Genomic DNA, 7,126 nt, shown 5'->3' with positions numbered 1-7,126 from the left:
ATTCTATGCCACACTTCACATCAGAGGGTACAGCAGAGATCCGAAGACTTGGGTCCTGGAGTGGATGACTGGCAACGTTCATCATGAAGCCAATGCATTTGACATCATTGAGCTCACTGGCTTGCCCACTCCTGGCGATCTCTTCGAGCAAGGCTGTCAGCTGCATGCTGAAGCTATTGAGAGCATCTTTCAGCGGCCAGAACCTGATATGAGTCAGATGCTCAGCATGATGAAGCCATTGCCCCAAGATGCTGCTTATCCCACAGAGTTCTTCGTTGAAGACCTTGAGTATCTGCCAAGAACCATCTATCACATCATCAGGCGAACTCTCTGGCCTATCAAAGGGCACTCTCCAAATGCCAAGCTTCAGGGTGCAATGAAGACTTTGGTCTTCTATATACTTCATGGAAAATGCTTCAATGCACAGGACTTCTTCATACGCCAACTTGCTGCATCAGGCATTGATCTGTTTGGTTTGAAGTTCTACGCCCCTTGGGTCATGCGGCTGATCAAGCTACACTCCGCCATCTCGTATCAGCCCTCAGCCCGCAACCATCGGATCTTCTTGCCTGACGTGGACATGTCTACTGAAGCCATATATTCTGAGCCTGCCAAGCAACCTCTAAGTCTTCAGAATGCAGAACATCAGAGTTTTACTCAGAACGTTGAAGGCGTTGAAGCAGTTTCTCGGGTGTATCCTTTGGCTGGCACTACACGTGCACCACACCCTGCTTCCACTGAAGCCACTGACAGTGCCACTGCTCCAAGACCCAAGAAGCGCACTCGTGTTCTCAACGACCGAGAGCTTCTTGTGGCTCTACATCAGAAACAGGATAGGCATCATGACTGGCTGAAGCGTCAGATGAAAAGCCTCTTGGTGGATGTTAATCGCACTCGAAATCTTGCCACCAAGAATGCTTTCGTTGCCCATGAAACCTGTCGCCGCACATGGAAAGGGCTCACGATGATGTGTTCTGAAGCTGATCTTCAAGAGGATGGCTTCACTAAGAGATTCAAGTTTGACTCCACACCTCCTCGAAGGGCTGTGCTGCTAGGAACTCCATCCCTTGAAGACTCTGAGTTCTCTTCCTCTGCTGCCACAGTGACTGCAGAATTTAATTGAGGAAGAAGACGATGCTACTTCACCGCCACCTCCTTCAGCACCTCCAAGCTCTTCTGCACCGCCAAACAACACCAACAACCCTGCTACTTCACCTACTCCTCATGGGAACGAGTAGAGGCTCTATGTCTTCAAACCTTTTTGGTCATTACTGACAAAAGGGGGAGAAGCATATGAGATTGATAGTCTTCAAGCGGGTCCATATGGGCGGGTGCCTTATATTTTGCTTCGTGCTTACAACTCTCGTTTTTGCTACATTTGGTTCTTATGAGTTGTAACACTTAAACTAGATGGTCGTCTGCTACTTATTTGCCACCTTGTTTTGCGAAGATAAATTCCGCATGTGCGACGATAAATTCCGCACTTAGCTCATTCTGCAGACGTCCATTTTCCATTATGCATGTCATTATCTTCATATACTTTCACATGCATAGTGGATTGTCATCATAAGTTGAAGTGGATCTCCACAAGTACAACCTGCCATGTGCATTTGCATTCCAAAAGCAAATTAACTTATATGCACATCTTCAGGGGGAGCCCTTGCAACTTATGAAGACAATTCCTTATCCTTTACAATTTCACAGATTATATTCCCCATTGAAAACTTCAACTAGTTTGTCATCAATCACCAAAAAGGGGGAGATTGTAAGTGCATCTAGTGCCACCCCTAGTTGGTTTTGGAGTATTGACGACAAACCTAGTTGAGGGACTAATGTGTTTGTGAGAATTGCAGGATAACACAGGTAGAAGTCCCTCATTGATTCGGTTTTACTACCAGAGATGACCCCTAAAAATGTATGAAGACATTGAAGTCAAAGGTGGTATATGAAGATATTCACATTGAAGACTATGACAAGAGAAGACACTATATGAAGCCTATGGAGCTCGAAGACTTAGATCTTTCGTAGTTCTTTTTCTTTTGTGTTGAGTCATAGGAACCACCGTACTGTTAAGTGGGGTCCAAGAGAACCAGTCAGAATGACTGAAGTGATGCCTAAACCAAAAACCTATGTCTTCGAGTGAAGACTATGAGAGCGAATCTTGTCCAGAGTCGGACAAGTCAGCTTTGCTTGTAGCCCAAGTAAAGTTGCCGTGTGAGTTTGAAATCTGACCGTTGGAACACGTGTCAGTTCCTTAGTGACCCAGGGTCATTTCGGACAAATCAGGTCGGGTTGCCAAGTGGCTATAAATGGTTGGCTGCTCAGATTGAAAGTACGGCTTTTGTCGTTTGAGAGCAACCCACCTCGAAGCCTTTGAGAGAGAATTCCTTGCGAGGATAAAGCCCTAACCACCAGAGCTAGATAGAATTGGGCATCACTTAAGTCTTCTTGTCTGTGTGATCTGAAGACTTATTACACTTGAGGACTGTGCATCCTCCAGCCGGTTAGGCGTCGCGTTCTGAGCATCAAAGAACATTGTGGATTGCCGATGAACGAAGTCTATGAAGGTTTGGGAGTCTACCTTGAAGACTTACTGAAGGAAATATGCCCTAGAGGCAATAATAAAGTTATTATTTATTTCCTTATTTCATGATAAATGTTTATTATTCATGCTAGAATTGTATTAACCGGAAACATAATACATGTGTGAATACATAGACAGAGTGTCACTAGTATGCCTCTACTTGACTAGCTCGTTGAATCAAAGATGGTTAAGTTTCCTAGCCATAGACATGAGTTGTCATTTGATTAACGGGGTCACATCATTAGAGAATGATGTGATTGACCTGACCCATTCCGTTATCATAGCACTTGATCGTTTAGTTTGTTGCTATTGCTTTCTTCATGACTTATACATGTTCCTATGACTATGAGATTATGCAACTCCCGTTTACCGGAGGAACACTTTGTGTGCTACCAAACGTCACAATGTAACTGGGTGATTATAAAGGTGCTCTACAGGTGTCTGCAAAGGTACATGTTGGGTTGGCGTATTTCGAGATTAGGATTTGTTACTCCGATTGTCGGAGAGGTATCTCTGGGCCCTCTCGGTAATACACATCACTTAAGCCTTGCAAGCAATGCAACTAATAAGTTAGTTGCAAGATGATGTATTATGGAACGAGTAAAGAGACTTGCTGGTAACGAGATTGAACTAGGTATTGAGATACCGACGATCGAATCTCGGGCAAGTAACATATCGATGACAAAGGGAACAACGTATGTTGTTATGCCGTCTGACCGATAAAGATATTCGTAGAATATGTAGGAGCCAATATGAGCATCCAGGTTCTGCTATTGGTTATTGACCGGAGACATGTCTCGGTCATGTCTACATTGTTCTCGAACCCGTAGGGTCCGCACGCTAAACGTTATGACGACAGTTTCATTATGAATTTATATATTTTGATGTACCGAAGGTTGTTCGGAGTCCCGGATGAGATCGGGGACATGATGAGGAGTCTCGAAATGGTCGAGACGTAAAGATTGATATATTGGAAGCCTATGTTTGGACATCGGAAGTGTTCCGGGTGAAATCGGGATTTTACCGGGTTACCGGGAGGTTACCGGAACCCCCCGGGAGCCATATGGGCCTTCATGGGCCTTAGTGGAAAGGAGAAAGGGCAGCCCAAGGGGGCTGCGCACCTCCCCCCTCCCCTAGTCCTATTAGGACTAGGAGAGGTGGCCGGCCACCCTTCCCTCTTTCCCCCTTGGGAATCCTAGTTGGAATAGGATTGGGGGGGGGAGTCCTACTCCCGGAAGGAGTAGGACTCCTCCTGCGCCCTCTCCCTGGCCGGCGCCCCCCTCCCCCCTTGGCTCCTTTATATACTGAGGTAGAGGCACCCTAGAACACACAAGTTGATCCACGTGATCTATTCCTTAGCCGTGTGCGGTGCCCCCAGCCACCATATTCCTCGATAATACTGTAGCGGAGTTTAGGCGAAGCCCTGCTACTGTAGTGCATCAAGATCATAACCACGCCGTCATGCTGATGGAACTCTTCCCCGACACTTTGCTGGATCGGAGTCCGGGGATCGTCATCGAGCTGAACGTGTGCTCGAACTCGGAGGTGTCGTAGTTTCGATACTTGATCGGTTGGATCGTGAAGACGTACGACTACTTCCTCTACATTGCGTCATCGCTTCCGCAGTCGGTCTGCTTGGGTACGTAGACAACACTCTCCCCTCTCGTTGCTATGCATCACATGATCTGCGTGTGCGTAGAAATTTTTTGAAATTACTACGAACCCTAAGTGGAATCAGAGCCTAGGTTATTTATGTTGATGTTATAGGCACGAGTAGAACACAGTGAGGTTGTGGGCGATAAAGGTCATACTGCCTACCAGCATGTCCATACTTTTGGTTCGGCGGTATGTTGGAACAGGACGACCCGGACCAACATTACCGGTACGCTTACGCGAGACCGGTTCCCCGACGTGCTTTGCACATAGATGGCTTGCGGGCGACTGTCTCTCCAACTTTAGTTGAACCAAGTATGGCTACGCCCGGTCCTTGCGAAGGTTAAAACGGAGTCTATTTGACAAACTATCGTTGTGGTTTTGATGCGTAGGTGAGATTGGTTCTTGCTTAAGCCCGTAGCAGCCACGTAAAACTTGCAACAACAAAGTAGAGGACGTCTAACTTGTTTTTGCAGGGCATGTTGTGATGTGATATGGTCAAGGCATGATGCTAAATTTTATTGTATGAGATGATCATGTTTTGTAACCAAGTTATCGGCAACTGGCAGGAGCCATATGGTTGTCGCTTTATTGTATGCAATGCAATCGCGATGTAATGCTTTACTTTATTACTAAACGGTAGTGATAGTCGTGGAAGCATAAGATTGGCGAGACGACAACGATGCTACGATGGAGATCAAGGTGTCGCGCCGGTGACGATGGTGATCATGACGGTGCTTCGGAGATGGAGATCACAAGCACAAGATGATGATGGCCATATCATATCACTTATATTGATTGCATGTGATGTTTATCTTTTTATGCATCTTATCTTGCTTTGATTGACGGTAGCATTATAAGATGATCTCTCACTAAATTATCAAGAAGTGTTCTCCCTGAGTATGCACCGTTGCCAAAGTTCGTCGTGCCCAGACACCACGTGATGATCGGGTGTGATAAGCTCTACGTCCATCTACAACGGGTGCAAGCCAGTTTTGCACACGCAGAATACTCAGGTTAAACTTGACGAGCCTAGCATATGCAGATATGGCCTCGGAACACGGAGACCGAAAGGTCGAGCGTGAATCATATAGTAGATATGATCAACATAGTGATGTTCACCATGAAACTACTCCATCTCACGTGATGATCGGACATGGTTTAGTTGATTTGGATCACGTGATCACTTAGAGGATTAGAGGGATGTCTATCTAAGTGGGAGTTCTTAAGTAATATGATTAATTGAACTTAAATTTATCATGAACTTAGTACCTGATAGTATCTTGCTTGTCTATGTTGATTGTAGATAGATGGCCCGTGTTGTTGTTCCGTTGAATTTTAATGCGTTCCTTGAGAAAGCAAAGTTGAAAGATGATGGTAGCAATTACACGGAACTGGGTCCGTAACTTGAGGATTATCCTCATTGCTGCACAGAAGAATTACGTCCTGGAAGCACCGCTAAGTGCCAAGCCTGCTGCAGGAGCAACACCAGATGTTATGAACGTCTGGCAGAGCAAAGCTGATGACTACTCGATAGTTCAGTGTGCCATGCTTTACGGCTTAGAATCGGGACTTCAACGACGTTTTGAACGTCATGGAGCATATGAGATGTTCCAGGAGTTGAAGTTAATATTTCAAGCAAATGCCCGGATTGAGAGATATGAAGTCTCCAATAAGTTCTATAGCTGCAAGATGGAGGAGAACAATTCTGTCAGTGAGCATATACTCAAAATGTCTGGGTATAATAATCACTTGATTCAACTGGGAGTTAATCTTCCGGATGATTGCGTCATTGACAGAATTCTCCAATCACTGCCACCAAGCTACAAGAGCTTCGTGATGAACTATAATATGCAAGGGATGAACAAGACTATTCCCGAGCTCTTCGCAATGCTGAAAGCTGCGGAGGTAGAAATCAAGAAGGAGCATCAAGTGTTGATGGTTAACAAGACCACTAGTTTCAAGAAAAAGGGCAAAGGGAAGAAGAAGGGGAACTTCAAGAAGAACGGCAAGCAAGTTGCTGCTCAGGAGAAGAAACCCAAGTCTGGACCTAAGCCTGAAACTGAGTGCTTCTACTTGCAAGCAGACTGGTCACTGGAAGCGGAACTGCCCCAAGTATTTGGCGGATAAGAAGGATGGCAAGGTGAACAAAGGTATATGTGATATACATGTTATTGATGTGTACCTTACTAAGAGCTCGCAGTAGCACCTGGGTATTTGATACTGGTTCTGTTGCTAATATTTGCAACTCGAAACAGGGACTACGGAATAAGCGGGCACTGGCAAAGGACGAGGTGACGATGCGCGTGGGAAACGGTTCCAAAGTCGATGTGATCGCGGTCGGCACGCTACCTCTACATCTACCTTCGGGATTAATTTTAGACCTAAATAATTGTTATTTGGTGCCAGCATTGAGCATGAACATTATATCTGGATCTTGTTTGATGCGAGACAGTTATTCATTTAAATCAGAGAATAATGGTTGTTCTATTTATATGAGTAATATCTTTTATGGTCATGCACCCTTGAAGAGTGGTCTATTTTCGATGAATCTCGATAGTAGTGATACACATATTCATAATGTTGAAACGAAAAGATGCAGAGTTGATAATGATAGTGCAACTTATTTGTGGCACTGCCTTTAGGTCATATCGGTGTAAAGCGCATGAAGAAACTCCATACTGATGGACTTTTGGAACCACTTGATTATGAATCACTTGGTACTTGCGAACCGTGCCTCATGGGCAAGATGACTAAAACACCGTTCTCCGGTACTATGGAGAGAGCAACAGATTTGTTGGAAATCATACATACAGATGTATGTGGTCCGATGAATATTGAGGCTCGTGCGGATATCGTTATTTTCTCACCTTCACAGATTATGATTTA

This window comes from Triticum urartu, chromosome 3 (assembly GCF_003073215.2).
Source record: "Triticum urartu cultivar G1812 chromosome 3, Tu2.1, whole genome shotgun sequence".
In the NCBI taxonomy this organism is placed as follows: domain Eukaryota; kingdom Viridiplantae; phylum Streptophyta; class Magnoliopsida; order Poales; family Poaceae; genus Triticum; species Triticum urartu.
Note: the sequence above shows the minus strand (reverse complement) of the source record.